The 27,339-nt window shown below is 34.7% G+C and overlaps 1 protein-coding gene and 1 pseudogene across 1 annotated transcript in view; both read left to right on the top strand.

The window, feature by feature from the left end:
* The window catches only part of GPC5 (glypican 5), a 1,382,768-nt gene that overhangs the window by 865,068 nt on the left and 490,361 nt on the right, over positions 1-27,339 (top strand). The window lies entirely within an intron of this gene.
* LOC104651431 (snRNA-activating protein complex subunit 2 pseudogene) overlaps positions 15,991-27,339 on the top strand; it is a 38,109-nt pseudogene continuing 26,760 nt past the window's right edge.

Below are 27,339 nucleotides of genomic sequence, written 5' to 3'. Positions count from 1 at the left end.
GCTATCATGGCTGATTTCAAATTTCCAGCATGACATCACTTAATGTGGAATAAAGGAGAAATGTATAGTAACACAGCCTTCTGCAGTATCTCCTCCACATACACTTAAATAATCTCCAGAGCATAGACAATTGTAAAATATAACAAAATAAGTGGAAAGTGGTGATTTTTGAGTACCTTTGTTTATATTATAACGTACTTAATTGTAAGTATACCTAATTTAATTTTTTTAATGCCTGCATTTAATCACTGTCAAAACCCTTGACAAGTGCAGCATACTTACCATATTTTTAAGAATAGAAATACTTAAAAATAGAATTAGAACATATTTTTTTAAGAATAGAAATACTTAGAACATATTTTTTAAGAATAGAAATACTATTTCTGTTTAATACAGGAAGCATGATCCCAAACCATCTTAATAAGTGGTAATTAGATATCAATCAGTTATTGCTATAAAGTTGGTCTTTGCTGCTCACGTTTTTCTGTAGAGTTGCATATATGTTCTTATGGTAGAAATGATCTCAAGGTACTATAATTCCTGTGCGTATCTTCAGTAATCTCTGAAATATTTGACTAGAGGTTAGATGTAAATTTTTTTTTTTTCGTATTTTTGTTTGTTTTTATTGTTTTTGTTTCGTAAATGTTGTTGTTTATTCCACATCCCCAGAAACTGATGCAGCATCTGACAGAGAGGATGCACGCAATGCATGTTTGTTGTTTGACTGGTGGTGGAATGAATAAAAGAAAGACACAGGGGCTAACCGAAGAAGAGAGTAGGGCAAAGACCCTTATATTTAAACATAAACCTTATCTGCAAGGGTGGAAGCTAAAAGAATGTCTCAGCCAGGGCAGCAATATAAATATCCAAGTTGCTTTGAATCAGTAAAAACTGTCATTAAAGTGGAAATAATATCTGTTGTGTTTCTAAAAAGCGAGGATTCGAATATGCAATTGTTAGTTGATAATTTTTTCACTGTCTTTTTCAAGATTGGTATTAGTGAATTATATATACATGTATTTGACATTGCCTAAGATGGAACACTACTGTAAAAACATCAGGAATCTTAACTGTGAGCTTTGTTACAATTTGAGGCCAATGTATTTTTTCCCATGAGAATGGATCTCTAAAACAAAACAAAAAAAGGAATTCAGTTAGAATAGGAATTAAGAAGGAAATGTATTCATTGTAAGATTGCTTACCTCTGACCTCCATTGTGAACCACTTCTCATGTCTGGAGCATGGTCTACTTCCACGCCTACACCGGTTGTCTGGCGTATCAGCGTAGGCTTCATAGATTCCACAGGAATACTGAAACTTCTAGGGCTAACATTTTATTATTACTCTAGTGATAGTTGACTTTTTTGTTAAGGCAAATAAGTGACCTTCTTAATATAATAAGTACCTTGCACTGATTAAGCATACACAATTTGCCTGTTGTTAGGTATTTTCATACATTTACGTATCGCATTTATTATACACACCGTGCATCCACATTGTTATTGCTGTGATTTTCCAGAGAGAATTTTCAAGAAGTTTAAAAATCTTGCACCCAATCCCATTCAATTTTTTAAGTCAAGCAGCTATGAAAACAAGTGCTCTGGAGCATGAAACAGTATATAAACTAGTCATTTTATTTGTCATTGCTTTGTGTGTCTAACCAAAATTATTGATCTTTAATTTCATTTACCTTATTCGACCTCCATACATTTTTCTCTATTTTAAGAATCATTAGCACATATTAATAAATAGTTCTACTTCAAAGTAATGTACGTATTTTTGAACAACAGAAATCCTCTGGTAGTCTGAGTTAGAAAAAAGGAATGCAGGATGTTGCTTACAAATTAGGATTAAAAGTACCATCACTTTCTTTTGCTGTGGCCCTAAAGTTTCTTCGCAGCTATGAAAGAAATGTAAACTAATGTTAACATAACAGAGCTTCATGCATTTTTGCATTTAACAACCTAGGAAAACTTAAATTCTCGTCTCAAATATTTCACTTGAGGGAAAGTTAAAATCAAAACCAAAGTATGAACCATCGTGTTGAATAAAATTTGATATAGGATTAAATAAATTTTTTAAGGCCTAGTTTACTCCATTTAAGAAAAATATATTTCTATTATATATAGCATAATAACATGCAGGTGGTTTTTCTAGCTGTTCAACTTTTACCTTTCAATAAATTTATTTTATGTCATTTTGCTTGTAATTTTTGGCTTCGCTTTGTTTATTCAAAAGGCCGTATAAATATAGTCATTCCTTTAGTACATAGTGTTCTCATAAGTCTTTTATTAAGCTGACTAATGAGTTCCAGCTTGCCTTTTGCTGGATGCCTTATTTCTTAATGACCCTTGATAAGGGAAAATACACTTTTGTCTAAAATCTCTCTTTCTAATCAAAGCGGCAACCTTCTTATCAAAACATAAGGCAAATGCCAAATCTGATTAACAACTAGAAATGCTAAGACAGAAAATTAATTAAGGCCCCCAAATGTCTTGAACTTACACAAAGTTGTTTTCAAGATTTTGAACCACTATATGATTTATGAAAAAAGACTGTTTTGAGGATTTTTTCTACAATGTGGATTTTAAAAATCAATAATGATCTACCAAATATTTAAACCGACATTCTTGTTAAATCTTTGACCCTTGGCAATAAATCCCTGGTATCTTATTAACTTTGAAACTAAATATGAGTTATTTTGCTTGATATTAGCAAAATTACTGCAGATTATATTTTTCTTGGTACAACGTATGATATTCTTAGAAACTATCTTCCTAAAAAAGATGTGGCAGCTGTCTCTAGAGTAAGTTATTCAGGCTACCTTTAAACACGTATTGATGGCTTGACAACATGCCAATATAAAACTCCTTGTAGATAAGTGCATTATTGTTTGGTTACTATTACATTGTCACAGCAATACATTTCTAAGTAAATTACACTTAAATGTAAGATAAGAAAAACACAAAAACTTTGAAATGCATAAATTGAAAGAGCTGAAGTTAAAGATGAGTCTAAAACAGAATTATTGCTGGGTGCCAGTGGCTCATGCCTGTAATCCCAGCACTTTGGCAAGGAGGCATATAAATCATGAGGTCAGGAAATGGAGTCCATCCTGGCGAACATGGTGAAACCCCGACTCTAATAAAAATACAACAATTAGATAGATGTGGTGGCACGTGCCTGTAATCCCAGCTACTCAGGAGGCTGAGGCAGGAGAATCGCTTGAACCAGGGAGCTGGAGGTTGCAGTGAGCCGAGATCCTGCCCCTGCACTCCAGCCTGGCGAACAGTGAGACTCCGTCTCAAAAACAAACAAACAAATAAATAAAATAAAATAAACATTAAAAATAGAATTATAAGTCAGATCAAGTTATTGATGGAGAAAACATCATCCAGAAATGAAATTTTTTATGCCTTTGTAAGTTACAGTATACTGATTATGCCACTAAATTTCTCTATTTTCTGATGTAATTCAACTTACATGTTCATCATATTTATTTCCTTTCTTTTAGATAGTTTAGAGGAGTTTGAGAAAATACATTGTATTGCTGGTCCACTGTCTTCAAAATAGTTTTAGTTGTCATGATATTTTATATAAACAAATCAAAAGTAAACATGTATAATAATAGCAAAAGTCTTCATAACCTTAATCTATATTTTCATTTTAGTTTATAACTTGAGCAATAATTAAATGAATTTATTCCTGTGACAAAAATGCACGTAATGCATGACATATCAGCCAATCTTGGAAGTACAAAGAAAATTAATACATACAGGCCTGCACTTGTACCCTGATCTTGAAAGTTAAATAAAAGAAAATTAATATATAAACTCTGTCAGTTCAAGTGACGAAACTGAGGGACACAAAGATAAAATAACTTGTACAGGTCATGGATAGAGTAAGTGCAGAGCTTTAGTTACGGTTTTAAAGGAGCTATGAGTAACCAAGTAGATGGTTAGTGGGGAAAAAATGTTCACAAGCTGAGCTAACACTATATCTGGCTAAATTTAGGGCGTAAAATAAAAAGAAGAAAAATAAAAGGCAAATTATATGAGACCTTTGACCACAATTGTATGGCAAAGAAAAAGCAGTATTTTTGAAAAGTATTATTTTTTCCAAACATAAAAAATAGTTTGGAAAAGATTTTCTGTAGAAACTAGAAGAAACTACTGGAAAATTCTGGCATTCTAAACGGAATGAAGGAACACACACAGGCTCATGTGTTTTGTTACTGCTTAATGCAGTCTCACTAGCTAGATTGCATCTTTCTGCTATTGTCTATAGACGAATAAAAATGCTAGGAACATAGTAGGCATTCAATAAATATTTGTGAATTTATTTGTAAATTTATTCACATTTTAATGTATGTGTAATGAAACTTCTTAAGTAGAAATGTATTTCATAAGCTGAAGTCCAGTGTGACTTTCATTGCGGAAGAAGTGAAGGTTCCATGCTCAATTTATGTCATGAACAAAATGATTTGAAGACTCAATTTACCCTCTAATGAGTTTTGCCACATCAGGTAATTATCATTTAATTTGCCATCAGGAGCATTATGTAAACAATCAAGGGCCCTTGCACTAACAAGGAAGCATCTGCATCTCACACCAGGAGAGGGGGAGTGCATTCAGGCTTTGGATCAGCCCTCTGCCTGTCAGGGAAAGAGGAAGAGGGGAAAAAATAGGCAAGGAAATGTATGAACTACAGAAGAGGAGAAATTCAGTCTTGCTATCAGTCTTCCTAAAAATATATAATTCTTAACATCTATATTATATAATCTATATACTGATCTCTTAATAATTTAACATGCTCTGAAGGAAGAGGCATAATGAAAAAAAGAAGTTACGAAATCAAAGAAATCACAATTTCAGTATTAACTTCATTAATCACTACTTCTGGGCATTCAAATGAAGTACTTAGTATTTTTGGTACTCAGGGGAGTCATATATATAAATAAAATACGTAAACATATATAATATATCCATATACATAACTATAATACATAAAAATACATAGACGTATATGTACGTATATGGTTTTATTGGTAAAATATGGGGAAAAATACCTATTCACTAGTTTGAATTGATTAGATGAGGTAAAAATATTTAAAAGAGCCGGCACAGTTTAGGCATTTAATATTTCTTATGTAATTTAATAAATGTAGGCATATAGCATATGTTTTTATGCACATTGTATTATCTCCTCAAAAGAACGATTTATTTTTACTTACATAGTGGCTCTCTAATCTGTCTAATAAAACATATAATTTGTGTTTAAAATTGGATTTGAATGGAAAAGAAAGACTGAAAATATTTAGGAAGTGGAATGATTGCTTATGCATGATTCCCAATTTTAAGAATAGAATTTGTAAAATCAGTACATCAATAAATGAGTCTTTTGTTCTAATACTCTTATTTCTTATATAGAAAATGTACCAAAAATATAATTTAATTCATAGATAAATATAGATGATAAATATATGTTAGGGTATTGGAAAACAGAAATCCATTAATTATATCTAATTTCAAGCTGTGGGACAATGAATCATTGTATCAAAAATGTAGTGCTTTACACATATTGTGTTAAGATGAATTAGTGTCTAACAGTGCCATTTTGCCTGTTGTATAATGTATACTATGTTGTTTTGATGTAGTTTCCGTTTATGAAGATGAATATGTTATCCTTCTTTCTCAAACACTCAGTAGTGTCATGTGTAACCTATGGATTTTTCTGGGTTTACTTAGTAAAGATTTATGAATGAGTAAGTCAATGAAGAAAATTTTTTCCCTTTATGCAGATTTTACTTTAAATGTAATATGACAAGAAACACATCACAGTAAAGTATGTTTGCATATGTAGAATATAATAAAAATGTAAAAAATGAAAATTAATATATTAGCAAAAGCAGTATGTGGTCATTTTTGTGGAATTAATGTATTTTGTAGTGTGAAATACTACAAACCACTATTGCTTGATATTTTCAATGCTAAACCCCAGATGGTGATAGTTGTTTTCTTACACAGAGGATAAAATAATGTGGGTGATGAGAGATAAAGTACATTTTTCTAGAAACACATTTGCTTTCTATTTATGATTAGGTATAGAATGTTTGCTGTAGGCCAACATCAAAGAGAAATCTCCATACTTGAATATAAATGCCTAATAGTATCTTAACAGAAAACAAAAGTTTACATGTTTTAATAAAGATTAAATATTTTAAATGTCTGGTTGGTATAATAAATGACTGAAAGTCAAATTCAATAAAATAGCTGTAAAATCATTATACGTATTTTTACAGTAGTTACTTGACTTTCTCAACATAGAAATCTGAAAATTCTATCATAGACTTCTACATCACGAATAAAAGGATAGGGACTTCAACCAAGATCAGTTTTAGAGACATTCTTGAAATAGTTTATCATTTTCTTGGCATCCCCAAAATACTTAATATTCTATAAAACAGATCTGAAAAAATTACAGACTGAAAATATGATTACATCATTTAACTTGCCTAAGGAAAAAGCGATTTTGCAAAATATGTAAAATATGTTATCTCTTGGGAAGAGACAAAGGAAGATTCCAAATAAAAGTCAGTCTGAAGGAGAGAACATGCCTTTAATAACTTCTGACACACACACACACAAACACACACAGACACACACGTATACACACAGACATATATACACACATATATATTTATAAAACCTAAGCATGTTTATAAATATTGTCAGATTAATAATAGAGTTTCCCTACAATCTAATGGTTGTAATATATTTAAGTGGATATAGAAAGTTGCTATGGATCATCAGAGGAAAAGTTAGTAACACATGCCTTTAAAAGAACATATTGATTCAGATTGAATAAAGTTAATGAAGAAGATCATGGAGGTTGCAATAACATTGACCCCACTCAAACTGAACTTGCTAAATAGAGGCAAAACATAAACAAATATCCAACATACTCCCATAGTTGCTATGTTATTCCTGTCATTATATTCTAAACGAATATACAGTACCAGAGACCAATTAATTTAACAGAAATTGAGAAGTTTAGATTAGTTCTGTGATTGTGATTCCTGATTCCATTCACTGAGGTGGAGTATATCAAGAGGAAGAACAGACAGAGAAGACATGGTAATGGGAGGAAGCATAGGGTGTGTCCTTTCACCAGGCAAACAGATGATTGGATGAGCAAACTGTAGTAGATCCACACAATAGAACACTTCTTAGCAATAAAAAACAATGAGCTATTAGTACAAAATGTAAAATGGATGAATCTCAAACTAATTATGCTGAGAGAAAGGGGTTGGCCGAAACTCTTCATACTCTATGATTTCATTTATATAAAAGAGTAAGAATTACAAGCCAACGAGGAGTGACAGAAAGAAAATCAGTAGTTTCCTATGAATGGGCCATAGCACAGAAGGGGCGAACTTACAAAGGGGACTCACTGTACTTTCGGGATTGATGGATAGATTCATTATCTTGATTGTGGTTATGGTTTTAGACGTGTGTACAAATGCTAAACTTATCCAATGGTACATTTAAATGTGTGTAGTTTATTGTATGTCAATTTTACTTTAATAAAGATACGACTTTTCAGAGCCAGCTTGATCAGGAAACCTTGAATCACAGATATGATTTTAAGGTTTTTCAAAATCATTGAGATCATGTAGGTGAAAAATATTATTTACTGTGTTATATAGATGTTGCCACCCTGAGTGAAGAATCAAGCTATTTGTGAAAAGAAAAGGGGAAAAAAAAGTAAGATTTCTGATGTTCTCATTGAACAGATGTAATTCTACTTACCACTAAGTAACATCCTATAGCCATAATAAAAATTTCAGACTCATAAAATAAGGCAAAGTATAGGTTTTTATATTTTATTCTATCTCACTAAAACTTTTAATGTAGAACCTATATGTCTGGGAATTTTTAAAACTTACTGAAATTTTTCTCAATTTACTCATATTTTTATGGAAACTTCAGCCAATATGTATATGTATATATCTTTGTTTGCTGTTGGTAGTTTATTGATTGTTTTAAAACCTAATAAATCTATTAGTCTTCATATTATATTTACAATAGGGATAGAACATTCTAGGAAAAAATGCAACATCAATGGCTTGAAAAATGTTTTCTGCAATCTGGCAAACTATAGACACTTCTGTAGGAAAACATCTCCTTTTCCATTTACTTCTACTATAATAACTGGTCTAGTTCTTTGGAACAAATGAACAGGGATCATAACATAAGATTCCAGTTTAGTATTTGGTTAAGTCAAGTAAGGGAAACATATTTCTCTGAAGTAATTTAAGTAATTCTTTAAATCTTCCCTGTGATTCTTTTTTTTTTTTTTTAATTTACTGTCTCTTTCCATTTACTTCCCCAAGGACACCAGGTCATACAACCATCTGCATCAGGCCGTACGGCCAGGGAGGAGCGCCCCTCTTTAGACATAAACATTTTTCTCTTGCACAGTGGTGCCCTTGGCTGCAGTGACCAGTGTAGCCTCACCTTGACTATTGCCTTCAGATGTTCATCCTGTCTCCCGATCTGCGTGAGCTCATCTGTTTCAGTGTTCTCTTTGTTCACTACATCTTGAGAATTGATGTTTATTCTAGTTAGGCGATTTCTAGCAGGAAAAAAATGGTCTCTTGATTAGGGGGTGGAGAGGGAGGGGAGGGTGGGAGGGATAACATGAGGAAAAATGCCAGATATAGTATGCACTTAAAGTAAAATAAATTAATTAAAAATAATAAATGGTCTCTTTACAAAATCCTGTTAATGATATTTCACTTCAGGAACCAAGACCTGTTTTACTGCAGCTTTTGCCTTTGCCTTCTTCAAATCATGTTTTGCTCCCAACTGATAGCAGAGAACCAGACACACAGGTTTAATCTGCAGTGTCCTTGCTTAATTCAAACTTGCTGCTCTACTCTCAGAGAAGCCCAGTTGATCGTTTGAAAACACTTTTCACTCTAAAACACTCGCAACTCTTTTCTGCTTCCTGCTGTGTATTACACATACTTGTGTTACTATCCTACACATTGGAGGAAATTATACTTGTCTAGTTCAGGAAATTAGCATGTTCTCTTAGAGATTTTGGAAGGTAAGATTTACCTGATAATCAGTACTCGACCTATCAAAATAATGGCTGCCTTGGCTGTAGGTCAGAAGGATAAGTTCAGGGAAAACGGTGCATCTACTGGAGCAGACAGAATAGTCTGTTTTGTTTCTGCAATAGCTAACATAATAATTAGAGGAACCAGTAATGAGGGCTGGTGAGGGTCCTAACATGCACCCTGGTCTCTAGCACCATTATTCATGTTATCACTGTGAATCACTGACATAATTGTGCTATTTCCGATTTGAAAAGCTATAGATGGCTCCTCTATTTCTTTTATGACAAAATGCAAACATTTTAGTATGATACTCAAAGAGTCCCTATTTTGTCCCCAAGCCACATTTCTTGCATCATTTTCTACCCTTTCTTGCTCACTTCGCAAACACAACAGGCCTTCTCGTTCTTCCAGGCCACTCACAATGCAGCTTCTTAGAGGTCCGAGAGATACTTCCATCTTGTCTACACTAAGTGAAGTCTTTGATCAAATCCAAAGCCCAGCACAGGCCTCTTTGAACTTTTTCCTAGCCAGGTTGGGCCCTCTTTGAAATGGACATTTTGGAAATTTACTGTGCCGCTTCAGGACAAAAGGAACTTTGTGACACTGTGATTCATGGAGTTGTTAACAAGTGATTCTTACTAGAATGAGAACCTTCTTGAGGATAGGAAATATGACTTTTTCACTTTGTACTTCTAGATACGTACACATGACTGGCACATCACAATAGATCTTCAGTCTATATTTGGGGAAAGAGTAAGTGAAAATCTTACATCATGTAGTGATTTTCTTGGGTGGGCAAATGGAGTGTGGCAACAGAAACATCCAGAACTGCAACATGTAGATGTACAACCAGGTAGGGAGTTCCCAACAAAGGGATAAATGCAAATAAACAGAACAAGATACAGGATCTGGGGTGATGAGAATTTTTGCCTTTTCCTAAAAGAACAAGTAAAAATGGTCAGACTTTTAATCCCAAGTAAACAGGAATATTAGGGAAAGCAGTAATCAAGGTCTTGGATATAGAAAAATAAGAGTGAATCTATTGATGGAACTAGATAACAAGTTAAGAGTGGTTTATTTTAAGAGAACCAGAGTTCCTTGTCCAAATGACACAATGAACAAGATACCAGAGATGGTGCTCCTTAAACTAACCCCAACCAGGAGCAGACTTAGCCCGAGGTGTCCATGTCTTTTCCAATTTATTTGCATCACTCTGTGTCCATGGGAAGAAAAAGAAAGAGTAATCAAAAAGACTTGTCACTTGAAGTGTCACACTTCAGGGAGTTACTTTAGGTTATACAAGCATGCTTACTTCACATTTTCTGGTCCCTGTGGTGTTTTCTATGTATTTATGGTTTGGGTTGATTTTGTTGTTATATTTTTAATCCATACCAGACTCTCTACTTAGGACTTCTGAATCAATGGCATGGTGCTTTTCCCCTACCAGAGGTTGCTTTTAATTTCCCCTGCTTTAAATTTATTTGGTCAGCTGCTAAGCAACTCCTGATTTACCCTTTGCTAGGTTCACCCTCTACTGGTTTATGCCACAAACTGTGTGAGGAGTTATGACCTTAAATTTCTGAGGGCGAAGGGACTCAGAAGTTAAGTGAGTGGAGTATTCTAGAGGAGTCAAGCAGTTATAATCATCCTTTTTACAACATTCCTCCTGTATCAGTTCATTTTTGAATCTCTATAAATAGTTGAGGCTGGGTAATTGATAAAGGAGGCTTAATTGGCCCATGATTCTGCAGGCTGTACAGGAAGCATGGCATCCACACTCAGCTCCAGGCAAGGCCTCAAGCAGCTTGTACTCATGGCACAAGATGAAGCTAGAGCAGGTACGTCATGTGGCAAGAGCAGGAGCCAGAGGGAGAGAGGATGGAGGTTCCAGACTTACAAACTAGATCTCACATGCACTAATGGAGCAAGAACTCACTTATCATCAAGGGGATCCTGCTAAGCCCTCATAAGGGATCTGCCACCATGATCCAGTCACCTCCCATCAGGCCCCACCTCCAACATCAAGAATCACATTTCAACATGAGATTTGGTGGGGACAAACATTCAAACTGTGTCACTTCCAAACACATAACAAGGACTACTTCAGTTATCCAGAACATTCATTAATAATAATGATAAGTATCATCTTATTAGTTTCTGATGCCATAGTCAAACAAAATTCAAATACTATAAAAGTTAGAGGTGAATTGTCATTCTTCCAGCTGTGTCCATTCACTTTAATTTGAGGAGTTTATCTAAATAAAAGCATTGAGTTTATCAATGGGAAGAAAACTGTGGTGATAGGAATCTATTAACAGTGGCCAAGAAGATAATACAGGACAACCACAGTCTTCTGGCTTACCAGGCTGTAATCAAATGAGGATGTGAGGAGTGAAGCTCTCCCAAGGAGAAAAACAAATTGTGCTTTCCATCGTTGTTCTTGGGTTGGAAGAGGCTTTGATGTTTTTCACTTTCCCTTCTATGGAAGAAAACACATTATGACTCTTAAGTTATACAAACAAAACTTTTTTAAAAATGCACATTCATGCCCCAAGCCAACTTTTCCTAATTAGTCAGATGGCGAACTAATGGGGTTGTTGGAAAGCTGATTGAATACGTAAGATCCCAGGAACAACATCAATCACCATTTGGAGAAAAGAGAATGTGTTTAGCAATAGGTTGGTAAACTGAGAAGTCTCAAGTTCTAGCCTGGAGGGAAGTTGTAGGACTGCTCCAACTCTAATCCCCAAATTCCCTCTTTGTTGGTTAAAGGAGCCTGCCAGTGGTGCAGTTCTGTTATCACCTATGTTGTTCTCCAAAGTCCGTTAACCTCAGTTTATTCTGATGTAGTAATAATAACATTTCTGGTAATATCTTGGGGGTGAAACAATTTCTTGCAGTGGGTTCGTCTTTCATTTGCTATTTTTGTAATTCTTTCACCTAACAGGCAATTTCCAGGTATATTGTAATTCTATGTATGTAAATTTTAAGCAGGCAATGTATGTAGGTTCACTGTATGAAAATTGCAGAAATACATAAAAATATTCTTAGCATTGTTTTCCTGGCCTGGCAAGCATAGAATCGGGAACTGGAAAATTGTTAAGAAAATTAGTCATTTAAACCTCCTCTAAAATGTTGAATTTTATTAAGAGCGTATTTATATATTACTTTTATTTAAGAGTAATTACCTTTCCTAAGAGTCTTGTTGATTTTCCCAGACAGGAAGCTGAAGATAGAGAGGACACATTTCGTAGGAATAAAATAACCCAGGCCACCTCTGGCAGAACACAAAGCACCTAACTCGTGTGGGCTGGTGAAGCCAAGGTCAACAATAGCTGACCTGCACACTCCACAACATTCCACAGTGGCTTGCTCTTTCCTTTTCTTCTGCTTTCACAACAGTAACCTGCCATCCTTTTTATTTTTCAAACCTGATTGATTCTAAACAAAAATAGCAGGCAGTTATTTTCATATTTTATAGCTCAGGGTCACTTAAATTGTAATTAATTTTTACTGATCCCATCATTTCAAATTCATCTTAGGCAATTTAACAAGAAAAGGTCCAAATAGATTTTTAAAAACACTTTAATAAGGATCTGTACGTGTTGAATCTCTAATTACCTGTGTATTATCTTTGCTTAGTCTTGAGTGAAGTCTGAGTGAATAATTTCTTCAGTAATCCAGTTTTTCTCTGTTCTCTCAATTGTTTAATACACACGACTGTATCCTAAGTTTAGTGAAGCAGAAAACAAAGTAGAAATACATTTCAAAGCATAGTTACTACAAAATGCTTTCAGTTTCTACCTTCTCTAAATGAATCACGTCTACAGGTTTAAGCTATTTCTTCTAATCTCAATCTTCTCTTTGTCTCTGGATCCTCTGCCACATAATAAGAAGTTGATGAATGCCAAAATTTGAAGTTTCACAAAAGAGAAGACTAAATTGAAAAATAGTTTTCTCAGCTTTTGTATTCATGATAATAGTTATAAAGCAAGAGCGGTGACTGCGATATTTAGTTTAAATATAAGCACAATATAAACACTGGCTGTGTTAACAACTGTAAGATTTCAAATTGCTTCCCTCCTAGTTGCTCTTCATTACTCCAGGTATAAATATTTACTCAACTTGAAACAAAATTTTTCACAAAACCGATTGATAGTCTATATAAGATTTTTTGTCTAAATGCAGAGCTGAATATAGATTTTATTTAATTTCATATTCTATATGAGCACAGTCAAACTTTTTCTCAACACGAAAGCAGTCTGATTTAAGCTACTGTCACAGATCTTTGCCAGGCTATTATACATTTTATCAGAGATGAGTATTTTACATGCTTACTATGTGCACCCAGTTGGGAGTTCTTTATCATTATCATCTCAATTCAATAACAAAAATAAGAAAAATGGAGCACTGGATAAAATTTCAGTTACTAAGCAATGTAAGAAGTAATTAGTTTTCAACAATGCAGAAGCAATTCAATGTGTGAACTGTGTATTTTTCATTTTATAGCACTAAAAATCTTTAAAATATTTTCCAAACAGTTAATTGCTAACATCACCAGTCTCCCCTCCACTGTCCCCAAACATTGACAAATTATTTCTTATGTGATAATAATGTTGAACTCCTTTAATTGTTTTCATAATGTATTTTCAGAAGTTTTGATTGAATACATAATGTTACACTGAACTTCCTAGGTTAGGCAGAATATATTTGAATGTGGCTGTGCCTTCTGCAATAATATACTTCTTAATGGGACTAGAATAAACAAACTGGGGATATCAGTTTGATAGCCTCTGTAATATTTTTCTGCTCTCTGTTTTTTAGCTACAAGTGGCTTTTAGCAGTGAGGAGTAAAGATGATTGACAGAAAATAATAATAATTGCATGGAATTTAAAGTTATAAGGATCTTACCCCATCCTAGTTTCGTAATTTAATACTAATATTGCCTGTGACAATTCATTTATGTAACTGCCTCAATCTAGTTTTCTCAATTATAAAACTAGAGTTATGGGAGCAAGTACTCAATGGGAATATTGTGAGAAATAATAGCATAATATACAATAAGCAATCAACATGTTAATGATTATTAATGCTGTTACTATAGATAAAGTAAATGATTGAACATAATTTTCAACCACTTGAAAATATTTTAATATAATTTGGAAATGAATTATAAATTAGACAAAGAATAGAAAAAGATTATTGTCAAAAAAGCGATTCACAGACACCCTGTTATACTGAATTTGATTGCCTGTATAGGTTCTGCCTTAATGATAACAAGAGGACAAGAAAGAGATACACTTCCTTTTCCTAGAATATTCATTACATTAAAAGTGCTGAGACTTCTGCTTTCCAGTTCCACATATAAGTCACCACTCTGTTCTAACAACAGTGAAAAGTTGAATAACTGATAAGACAACAACTTTTATTAGATACATAAAAGAGGGGATAGAAAATAGTTGCCTTCACTGTTTTAGAGATTGGAGAGACAGACTAGTGAATACGTTGAGTGACAGATTACCAGAGCAGAGTCTCACCAGTGAAAACCTCAGTAGGAATGAGTACTCGGTTGTAAACCTGAAGCATAGTTGATGAATTGATGGGGCCGCAAGGTGGACAAGTCTGAGAATTAAAATCTCCAGGGGAACCCACAAAAGGGACTTCGCACTCTTGTGAAATTTACTTCCAGGAACTCTACCCACTTCTCTCAGTAAATATCAGAAAAGTCTCCTTATCGTTCTGGTATGGGGACAGGAAAAGAAACCACTTTTAGAAGATGCCAGAGCATTCAGTTCCTAGAAAGGTTTGCACTCAGGAGAAACTGTTAACCAAAGCTTATCCTCTTGGTGTTTTATCAGAACTCAGGGGAAGGGAAATGCCCAATTTCAGACACTTGTGTCCTCTTATATGAAGAAAGGGAAATGCAGAACCTCAGTCCACTCTAACCATCCACAAAGGCGAGGGAAAATACCCACTTTCAGTCTACTCTAGCCTTCCATTACTACTTATGAGGTGGCAGTGCTGAGCAGCACTTTTGAAGTTCACGGTCCAGAGGCATAGGCTTGATAAAAGACTGAGACTGAATCACAGGACACAGGATGCTGCTTGTCCCCTGACATCCTTCTACCACATTAATAATGACGTGTTTGCAGCAGTCACTAGCTATATCATGTCCTGTTATCAAGAAAGAACTGCAAGGCACACCAAAAGGCAAAAAAAAAACAAACAAACCCGCAATTTGAAGGCACAAAGCAAGCAGACATGACAGAAACATTAGAATTATCAGACTTGGAATTTAAACAAATATGGTTCATATGCTAAGGGCTCTTAATGGATAAATAAAGTAGACAACATGAAAGAACAGATGGGCAATTTAAACGGACAGAAATCGTAAGCAAAAACAAAAACAAAAAACAAAAAATACTACAGGTCAAAATTATTGAAACAAACGGAGGACATTTTTAAGCATCCTACTAGAAGGTATATTTAAGCACCATACTAAAAGGCATACCATACTACTTTAAAACATAATATTTCCTCCTCAGTATTGACATATTTTATTTCCTTTTCCTTAGCAAATGCTATAAGACAAGAAAAGGAAATAAAATATATACATATAGAAAGGGAAGAAATAAAACTGTCTTTGTGACATGATTGTCCATGTAAAATATCTGAAAGAACTGACAAAAAACCTCAGAACTAATGGATAATAGCAAGGTTGTAGGAATATACACAAGTCAACCACCTTCTGTATTAGTTCATTTTCATACTGCTATGAAGAAATTTGCAAGACTGGGCAACTTATAAGGATAAGAGGTTTATTGGACTTACCGTTCCCCATGGCTGGGGAGGCCTCGCAATCATGGCGGAAGGTGAGCAAGGAGCAAAGCCATGCCTTACATAACAGCAGGCAAGACAGCATGCTCAGGGAAGCTGCCCCTTTATAAAACCATCAAATCTTAGGAGACTTATTCATTATAATGAACAGCATGAGAAAAATCTTCCCCTATGATTCAGTTACCTCCGCTGGGTCCCTCCCACAACACATAGGGATTAAGGGAGCTACAATCCAAGATGAGATTTGGCTGGGGATACAGCCAAACCATAACATTCTACCCCTGGCTGCTCCCAGATCTCATGTCCTTAAAATTCAAAACACAATCATGCCCTTCCAACAGTCCCTCAAAGTCTTAATTCATTCGAACATTAACTCAAACGTCCAAGTCCAAAGTCTCATATGAGACAAGGCAAGTCCCTTCTGCCTGTGAGCCTATAAAATAAAGAGCAAGTTAGTTACTTCCTAGATACAGTGGGATATAGGCATTGGGTAAATATACCCATTTGAACTGGGAGAAACTAGATAAAAATAAAACTAAGGAGCCAAAGGCCCCATGCAATTCTGAAATCCAGTAGGGCAGTCATTAAACCTTAAAGTTCCAAAATGACCTACTTTGACTCCAGGTCTCACATCCAGCAGCTCTGCCTCTATGGCTTTGCAGGCTACAGTGCTTCCGTTCTGACTGCTTTCACGGGCTGACGTTAAGTGTGTGTGGCTTTTCCAGGTGCATGGTGCAAGCTATCTGTGGGTCTACCATTCTGGTAGAGGGAGGATAGTGGCCCTCTTCTCACAGCTCCACTAGGCAGTGCCTGACGAGGGACTCTGGTGGAAGGGCGGGGTGGCTCCAACCCCGTATTTTCCTTCTGCACTGCCATAGCAGAGGTTCTCCACGAGGGTTCCACCTCTGCCTAGACATCCGGCTGCTTTCATACATTTTCTGAAATCTAGATGGAAGTTCCCAAACATCAATTCTTGTCATCTCTGCACTGGCAGGACCCACACCACATGAAAGCTACTAATGCATGGGTTTGAACCCTTTGAAGCCACGGCCCAAGCTGTACGTTGGCCTCCTTTAGCCACAGCTGAAGTGGCTGGGGCACAGGGCTGATGACAGTGCGGGGGGGGCAGTCCTGGCAGAGGAAACCATTTTTCCCTCCTAGGACTGTAATACAAGGGATTTCTGTTACGGCTTGTGAGGTACCCTGGAGACATTTTCCCCATTGTCTTAATCATTAACATTCTGCTCCTCATTACCTATGCAAATTTCTGCAGCTGGTTTGAATTTCTCCCCAGAAAATGGATTTTTCTTTTCTACTGCTTTGTCAGTGTACAGATTTTTCAAACTTTTATGCTCTGCTTCCTCTGGAATGCTTTGCTATTTAGAATTTTTTTCTACCAGATACCCTAAATCATCTGTCTCAAGTTCAAAGTTCCACAGATCTCTGGGGCAAGGTCGAAATGCTGCCAGTCTCTTTGCATAGCAATGGTGACCTTTACCCCAGTTTCTAACAAGTTCCTCATCTCCACCTGAGACCACCTTAGCCAGGACTTGATTGTCCATACCACTATCAGCATTTTGGTAAAGTCATTCAACACATCTTTAGGAAGTTCCAGACTTTCCAACATCTTCATGTCTTCTGAGCCTTCCAAGTCTCTATGGAATTCCAAACTTTGCTACATTTTCCTATCTTCTTTTGAGCCCTCCAGACTGTTAGAACCTCTTCCTGTTACTCTGTTGCAACATAGTAGTTCCAGCTAGCAGCAGACAATTTGGAGTATGATTAAGAATCTTTGATCTCATACATACTGAAAAATGTTCATTTGGATGTGTATAAAAATGAGTTTATACATCTGAACTAGAGAATTACCAAACCCACCACAAATGTGCTATTTTAGAATTAATTTCAATAAATCCATGTTTCTGCAGATCTCACATTCTCAGAAGGCCTCAAAGGGCAAGTAAAGCAAGATGTTTTAATATAACAATTTTACTGAAAGTAAATACATATTTTCTAGTGAGCACCTAATAATTATCAGGTAGATGATTATTTTTCTGACTATGTCTTTACAGTGAATTAAATACATTTATGATGCTAACTGTACAAATACAAAAATTGTAAAAAAATTTTTTTGATTTGTATGAGGCCAAAAATATGCATGGTTTTGTATATATGACAAAAATCAAAAAAGAATTAGCACATTACCTAAGTGTTTACTTTTTGTAGCAAACTAAGACGTATCTTTAAACACTTTACCAAAATTAATACTATCTTAGTATTGGATGTTGTCTGAGTAGAGGTGGGATTTTGGATTATTAGTTAAGGTTACAATCAGGAAATAGTTACATATTATACATTTCCATATTAAGGTTATATAAAAATGGTAAGTATGTAGTTTATGTTCAAGGAAACACTAATGGAATATAATGATGAAAACAGGTGGAGTTGGGGAAAGTAACCTTTCATTCAAAGACTATGGTCATAATCCAGGCCAAAAATGAACATTAAACAGGTGAATGCAATCAAAAGCCAGAGTATCTATTCCCATTTTCTGAAATCTGACTGAACCTAATTTTTAAAAAAGAGATAGGATCCTTTCTATGTCATCCAGGCTGGTCTTGAACTCCTGGCCTCAAGTAATCTTCCAGCATGTACAAGAAAGTATGTACAGGGGTATTGCCCTTTATAAAACCATCAGATCTCAGGAAACTTATTCACTGTCATGAGAACAGCATGGGAAAAACGAACCCTCATGATTCAGTTATCTCCCAGAGGGTCCCTCCCATGACATATGGGTGTTTTTGGGAGCTCCAATTCAAGATGAGATTTAGGTGGGGACACAGCCAAACCATATCACCTTCCTCTGTAGCAGTCGTGAACATATGTAATTTTCAATAAAAAATATAATACCATTTACATTAGTACCCTCCAAAAACAAACAGGTGCAAATTAAACAAAGTATTTTCAAGGTCGATCTGAGAAAAACAACAAAACTATGATAAAAGAAATCAAAGAACTACACAAGTGGAGAGGTAGCCTATGTTCATGAATAGGAAGACTCAATAGTGTTAAGATATTAGTTCTTCACGACTTTATCAATTCAGTGTAATCCCAATTAAAATCCTAGCAAGGTATTTATATTGTCAGGGTGATTCTAATGTTTATATGGAGAGGCAAAAGGTCTGTAGTAGCCATATTGAAGGAGAATTACAAAGGAGAGGATACTGAAAGAGAACACAGTTGGAGGCTGACACTACCAGATTTCAAGACATACTATCAAGTACAGTAATCAAGACAGTGTGGAACAGATGAAAGAGTAATATGCAAATAGGTTAGTTTGCATATTACAAGATCAGAATACAGAGCTTTGGAGCAAAATAGTGTTTTCAAGCAATGATGCTGGAACAACTGGATTTACATGCAAAATTTTACAAAGAAAATCTAGACATGGACTTCACACTGTTCACAAAAATGAGCTCAAAAAATCATAGACCTAAATGTCAAATGCAAAAGTATAAAGTCTTAGAAGATAAGTTAGATAAAATTCTAGCTGACCTTGGCTATGGAAAAGGCTTTTTAAATATACCACAAAGGCACAGTTTATGAAAGCAGTAACTGGTAAGCTGGTCTTCATTAAAATTAAAAACTTCTGATCTGTGAAAAGGTATGTCAAGAGAATGAGAGTAAAGCCATAAATTGGTCGAAAATATTTTCAAAAGATAGAAACAATGAAGGGTTGTTATCCCAAAGATAGAAAAAAACCCATAAAACTCAACAATAAGAAAACATGCAACCTGATGAAAAAAATTGGACGAAGACCTCAAAGGACACCTCACAATAGATAGGCATATAAGATAATGCTGCACATTTTACATCATCAGGCAAATGAAAATTAAGACAACTGTAAAATATGACCGAATACCTATTAGAATGGTCAAAATTCATAACACTGAAAACACCAAATGCTGGCAAGTCTGTGGAGCTACAGAAACTATCAATAATTGTTGCTGGGAATCCAACATGGTACTCTGGAAGACAATTTGGCAGTTTATTACAAAATTAAGAAACTGTGTGTTCCAGCAATCACAATATCCAAATGAATTCACATGAAAAGTGGCACATGGATATTTATAGCAGCTTTATTCATAATTGACAAAACCTGGAAGCAAACAAGTTGCCCTTCAGTAGGTAAATGAATAAATAAATTGGTACATCCTACAATGGAATATTATTCAGCACCAAAGAGAAATGAACTATCAAGCCATGGAAAGAACATTAATGCATACTATTAAAAGAAGCCAATCTTAAAAGGTTATATACTGTGTGATTCCCACAATATGACATTCTGCAAGGGACAGAATTGTGGTGACAGTAAAAAACAATCAGTAGTTGCCAGAGGTTGGGGAGTGGAAGGGATGGAAGATGGAGCACAGATAGTTTTTGTGTTTTTTTGAGATAGAGTCTCACTCTGTCCCCAGGCTGGAGTGCAGTGGTATGATCTCAGCTCACTGTGACCCTCACGTTGCAGGTTCAAGTGATTCTCCTGCCTCGGCCTTCCAAGTAGCCACGACTATAGGCACATGCCACTGTGCCCAGCTATTTTTTTTTTTTTTTTTGTATTTTTAATAGAGACAGGGTTTTACCGTGTAAGCCAGGATGGTCTCGTGACCTTGTAATCGCCCACCTCAGCCTACCAAAGTGCTGGGATTATAGGCATTAGCCACTGTGCCTGGCAAACAGATGATTTTTAGGGAAGTGAAATCATATTCCATAATACTCTAATAGTGGAAACATGTTATACATTTGTCCAGACCCAAAGAATGTACAATACCAACAGTGAACCCTAATGTAAACTCTGGATTTTTAGATGATTATTGAAATGTCAACATAGTTTCATCGATTAAAACGAAAGTAGCACTTAGTGAGTGACGTTCAAAATGCAGGAGGCTATCCATGTGTGAAGGCAGGAGGTTTGTGGGAAATCTCTGTACCTTCCTCCCAATTTCTGCTTTAACTTAAAGCTGCTCTAAAAAAAATTAAGTATTAAGTGATGGCTTGACATAAGCTAAATCATCTGAAACTGTTTGTAGTCAAAAAACAGATCATAGACGTGAATCTAGTACATGCATATATTGTGTGTATATATCATGTGTTTATATATAATATATACATTATGATATTTGACTACAGCATTCTCTTTCTACAGTATTTCTTCATGCTTGTCTTGCTGGTAATAAAGACAGTCCTCAGGGCAAAATGTTTCATTATGTTGTAATGTGTTAAGTTTGGGGAATCGTTTTCTAGTTATAAATATTGACTTTGATAAGGTTTCTATTAAGAATGTCTTGTGTATTTTATTAATCAAGAATATTTTTAAGGAGCCATTAAGTACTTTGGATAAGATGAGCTCATCTCATCAAAATTGAGAAATATATACAGAGAATCATCCTTTATAACATTAACTATACTTCTGCTGTGCTTCAACTTTCCATTAAGAAATGAACTAAATGGTATTATAACTACCCAATTAGCTAGCAATATGCAAGATGGAGTATGATTAAGGATCTTTGATCTCATACATACTGAAACGTGTTCAGTGGATGTATAGAAACATTTGAGCTTATACATCTGAGCTAGAGAATTACCAAAGCCACTGCAAATGTTGTACTATATTAGAATTAATTTCAATAAATCCATGTTTCTGCAGATCTTGAGATTCTTAAAAGGCATTAAAGGACAGGTAAAGCAGGGTGCTTTAATATAACAATTTTATTTACAGTAAGTACATATTTTCTAATCAAGAACTTATAATTATCAGGTAGCTGACTATTTTTCTGGCTATGGCTTTATAATGAATTATATGTATTTATGATGCTAAATGCACATACACATAAATTGCCAAACATTTCTTTGTATGAGGCCAAAAACATGCATGGTATTTGTACCTATGAACAAAAAAAGTGTGAAAATAGCACATTTGCCAAGTGTTTACTTTCTGTTGCAAACTAAGATATGTGTTTAAATATTTTACCAAAATTAATACTGCCTTAGTATTTGATGTTGTTTGAGTAGAGGTGGGATTTTGGATTATTAGCTAATTATGTAGTTTATTTTCAAGGAAACACTAACAGTATATAATGATGAAAACAGGTGGAATTGGAAAAAGTAACCCTTCATTCAAAGACTATTAATAATCCAAGCAAAAAATGAACATTAAGCAAGTGAATTCAATCAAATCCCAGAGTATCTATTCCCAGTTTCTGAAATCTAACGGTACCTAACAACCTAACTTTTTAAAAAGAGATGGGAATCTCTCTATGTCGCCCAGTATGGTCTTGAACTCCTCACCTCAAGTGATCTTTCAGCTTCAGCCTCTCAAGTAGCTGGGACAAGAGGTGCTTTGCTACTAATCCTGGCTTTGAACCTAAATGTTGAGAATAGTTACAAAATAAAAATAGTCCTGGATTTTCAGGTACTTAAAAGAATTTTTACTTGGAAACATTCCCCTAATATTGTTAGCAATGTCATTTTAATTGCTTTTTCTTTGACTTTGAAAGGGCTGAACTTGGAAACTGTTAAAGTATAAGATATAAAATCATCCCAACAATTGTATTAATTATAAAATAAAGCGTTAATGTAGCTTTTAAAAAAGCCTAAATATTTGGCTTTTAGTCCCAATAGGTATAAAAATCCAGTCTGGCTTTTCTGTGTAAAATAATGAAACCATTTTCCTCTTCATATTTTGTACTATATGGCATTTAGTGTCATTGGATAGGCCAGTTGGTTGCAAAATAAAAAATATTATCTAATGAACATTATTCCCTCATAAAGCACTAAAGCAGCAAAGGAGTTCTCATTAACACGTGCTTTTCAAAATTGCATTTGCTTATTATAGTCCATCTCCATTTTTTCAAAAAATTGATAATAAAAGGCATGTTTTAAGCAATCTTCACTGGCAAAATGATGAAAGTAGTAATTCATTTTTATTTTGGTTTTAGGAAAGTTTGAATAAAAAGTATGTTCATATTCTCAAGTAGAGATTAGGTGATAAAATAGTTAAAATATCAAATTATAGGCATCATTAATTTTTTTGTGTTTTTTTCCTAATAAAAATAACTTCTAGGGGTTTTACTTTCATGTTTCACAATAAACTTTATCTTAAGCATGTATGGCGAAAATAAATTTAGTCACTAGTTCCATCTATCATAGGAGCAATCTTTAAAGGCACATTGTAGTAGCATATATTGTTGACTTCCACTTTTTGGTAAGAGATACATGAAAGACATAAAGCTTTTTTTAAAACTAAGATAAAGATTATAGAAGACAATATACAAATTAATGTATAAGATTAAGTGAAATTATTCATATGATTAATTTAAAAGTAATGCTTTAAGTGTTTTAGAAAATTATTTTACAAAATTTTTTTTTGTAAATTTTCTTTAAAAATATATTGATTGCATAATTAAGAGGTGAGTTGCTGATTAAGTAAAATCAAGTTTGTATACAAAATAAAATTTTGGCAGGTTACAGTGGCTCATGCCTGTAATCTCAGCACTTTGGGAGGCTGAGGTAGGTGGATCATGAGATTAGGAGTTTGAGACAAGCCTGGCTAACATAGTAAAACCCCATCTCTACTAAAAGTACAAAAAATTAGCCAGGCATTGTGTGCACCTGTAATCACAGCTACTCAGGAAGCTGAGGCAGGAGAATCACGTGAACCCCAGAGGCAGAGGTTGTAGTGAGCCAAGATTGCGCCACTGCATTCCAGCCTGGGCAACAAAGTGAGACTCCATCTAAAAAACAAACAAATTAGTAAATAAAAACTAAAATAAAATTTATTGATTAAAAACATAGCTGGGTTCAGTGGCTCATGATTGTAATCCCAGTGTTTTGGGAGGTTGAGATGGGAGAATTGCTTGAGTCCAGGAGTTTCAGACCAGCCTTAGCAAGGACAACACAGTGAAACCTACAAAACCAATTTATTGTTATTTAAATAATATAAAATAGTATAGTCAATAAAATGTTAAAATTGTTCAGGAGGAAAACTTTAGCAATAAAAATGTGAACTGCATAGATAATACAATGTATGCCATTATGAAACAGGGGAAATTGAAGTAGATTGTCTCTGAGAAGAAATACTGTTTTCCGATGTAGGAAATGCAAGCTTATGATTTGTCTTACTATTATACTATTAAAATTTTTATGCTTAACCTTGACGATTAGTTTAATATATTGGCTTCTCAATTCCCTGATATCTTCAGTGATCTCTTCCTCTACTTCACCAAAGCCACACACTTCCAATGTCACTTTCTAGAACCTTGCTCGGCTTTGACCGATTCAGTTGCCTGATTTGGGTCATGGTGCCCACTGCTCTGAGCTCTACTTTTTAATCTGTATTCTACACTCCTCAAAGCACTGTTTCTCTCATGGAATACTGCAGTAGCCTCCTAACTCATTTCCATGAACTCACTACTAGTGGACATTGTTCACATTGATGTCTGCTATGGTCTAAATGTTTGTGTGTGACGTTCATTGTTAAAAACGATCCCCAATATTGTGGTATTAAGAATTGGGGTCTTTGGGAGGTATTCGAGTCATGAGTCCTCTGCTCTCATGAATGAGATTAGTGTCCTTATCAAAAAGACCTGAGAAGGCTTGTGCACCTCTTCTTCAATGTGAAAACACATACAGGTATAAGTACTCGCTCAGAGGAATAGACTCTTACCAGATAATGAATCTGTTCCAGTGTTGGAGTTGCACTTTCCAGCCCCCAGAACTGTGAGAAATAAATTTCTGTTTTTTTGTTTTGTTTTGTTTTGTTTTTTTGTTACTCAATTTAAGGCAGTTTGTTACAGTAGCCCAAATAGACTAAGACAGTGATAAATTATTCTTTGCAAAATATGAGTATTTTAATTCCTACCTCCTGATGAAAACACTTCCATTAATTCTCATTGTTTTTAAGATAATATTCTAATTCGTAACAAATCCAGAAACATGCTACCACTTTGTATGACTTTATCTTTGCTCAGAGATTCAGACTTCTCTTCAGGGTATTTAGTTAGATCTGTGAATATTATTTTATCAGATTTATGTACAAATATCTCCATGTACTTCCCTTTCATATATTAGGACATTATTTTGTAAATTATATTTTGCCTCCCCATCTACAACATAAGATACTTGTATATCTACTATTACAGTTAAAATAATTTAAATAGATAATACATGAAACTGTACCATAGTGAGATGTGAAGTTTGGAACAATAATTTGTTTTCTTTCTGATTTACAGAGAGACATTTATTTCTTAATAACAAGATAGAACTGGTAGTGTCTTCCTTTGTAGCAATCAGACAGCACTGGGTGTTGCAACACCACTTAGACACTTACTGCAAAGTGATACTTCACCGCCAGTTAGATCAATATGTCTGTGCCTTCATCCCAGGAGGCCAGTAGAGCAGGAAATTGCAAATTAGTGATAGAATTTGGAAGAGCAAGTGAGGTTCAATTGCCCTATATTGTGAAAAAGAGTATAATGCTTTCAGTTTGATTTTGTAGTTGTGCTAATATTTTTGTCCTTAAACTGCTCCTTTTATTTTCTCTTCCTCTGAAATGGAACTGAAACCACTCTATGGTGTATTACTGTTTTTATTTTTCTTACAGCTACTTATTCTATTATATGAGTTCTCAAATTCTGCTTTTGACAAAGTAGGCAAAGTAGGCTATTTAGATATGATTTAGAAATTATTGAAACACAGTAATATAATTGTCTTGATTTCTAATAATGCCTTCTATTTTTAAATAGCATAATTTTTATAAAATTAAATTTTTAATAATTTTTTCTAACTCTAATCATGTTTCAGTAAATACTAGCAGTTTTAAAATGACATTTCCAACATTTGAACTGATCAGCGTAATCTTCATCATTAATTAATATAAATAAAACATAGTAGGATTTTATGTTATGCTAAAACCTATTGTTTATAAAATTAATTTGAAAGATTTGATTTCTTTCCATATCAAAAATTTTCAGGACATATCTTATCCATTCCTATCTTCTCTAATCTATTGTCTTCTCTCTTTTATTACTTTTGGACAAATGGTGGAAGCCTGTTTTTTGGGAATTGAGATAATAGATAATTGAGGAATAACTTTTAATCGTTTTTTTTCTACCCAGCCTGCTTCAAACCTCAACAGCTGGGGGATGGGGAGGTTAGAATCTAAGAGGAATTTCCTTCTAGGGTTTGTAGAAACAACCGAGACTGGTAATTTCTTAAAAAAAAAAAACAAAAAAAGTTTAATTGACTCAGTTCCAAATGGCTGGGGAAGCCTCGTGAAACTTATAATCATGGCAGAAGAGGGAGCAAACACATTCTTCTTCAAATGGCAGCAGGAAGAAGAAATGCCAAGGAAAGTGGGAAATCCCTTATAAAACCATCAGATCTCCTGAGAACTCAGTATCATGAGAACAACATGGGGGTAACGACCCCCATGATTCAATTACCTGCCATCAAGTCCCTCCTGTGGCATGGGGGGGATTATGGGAACTGTAAGTCAAGATGAGATTTGGGTAGGGACACAGCCACTACACAGTCATCACCTATCACTGTGTAGTGGCCACCTTAATCAATTAGAAGGCCTGTACCCAAAATTTGGTTCACATGAGAGGGTTGATAATGTTATATATGCACCAAAAGTACATGAAAGGGTTTTTACTAAATGAGACTTTATAGCAGAGTAGGACAGCATTCCTAATTTTGTCCAAAAATGACCGACAAAAGGAAAAAGACTGGTATGAAATTTTTATGGTGGTTTGGGGGTGTGGTCATAGCGAGGGTTCATGACTGCAGACAGTGTCTTACATAGTTTTGAACTTCCTGCCAGCACCAGAGAAAGCAGGCTTTCTTAACAGCTTGCAATAATGTGGGGCAGAAAGGGGGGTGAGTCTTGAAAGCTTTCCGTAGTCAGACTTTTGATTACAACAACCTTTCCACTAAACACATTTTTTTCCCCAAAGACTGAAGTCTGGTCTTTTTTCATATGTTAGCTGACTGAGTATATGACATGAGAATATGAGTGAATGGCTCAAAATCATGAGACATTTGAAGAGAACAATAACAATTTCAAAAGAAAAGCAACATGCTGGATTACCGATTTCTTCAGAAACAAAACTAGAAAGATGGACCAGTATGTTTAAATTAGCATAATAAAAATACAACAGCATAATACATCAAGAGAAATATGTTAGTGATATTAAATAAAAGTACATGAAAAATTACCAAGAATAATTATGCTCCATGAAGCATTCAAGAAAGTAAATTCATAATCATAGCAATATATAACAAAATAAGCAAATAAAAAAGACCAAGGAAATAT

This window comes from Saimiri boliviensis, chromosome 16, assembly GCF_048565385.1.
Source record: "Saimiri boliviensis isolate mSaiBol1 chromosome 16, mSaiBol1.pri, whole genome shotgun sequence".
In the NCBI taxonomy this organism is placed as follows: Eukaryota; Metazoa; Chordata; class Mammalia; order Primates; family Cebidae; genus Saimiri; species Saimiri boliviensis.
The sequence above is the reverse complement of the archived record's forward strand: the minus strand, read 5'-3'. Positions and strand labels throughout refer to the sequence as shown.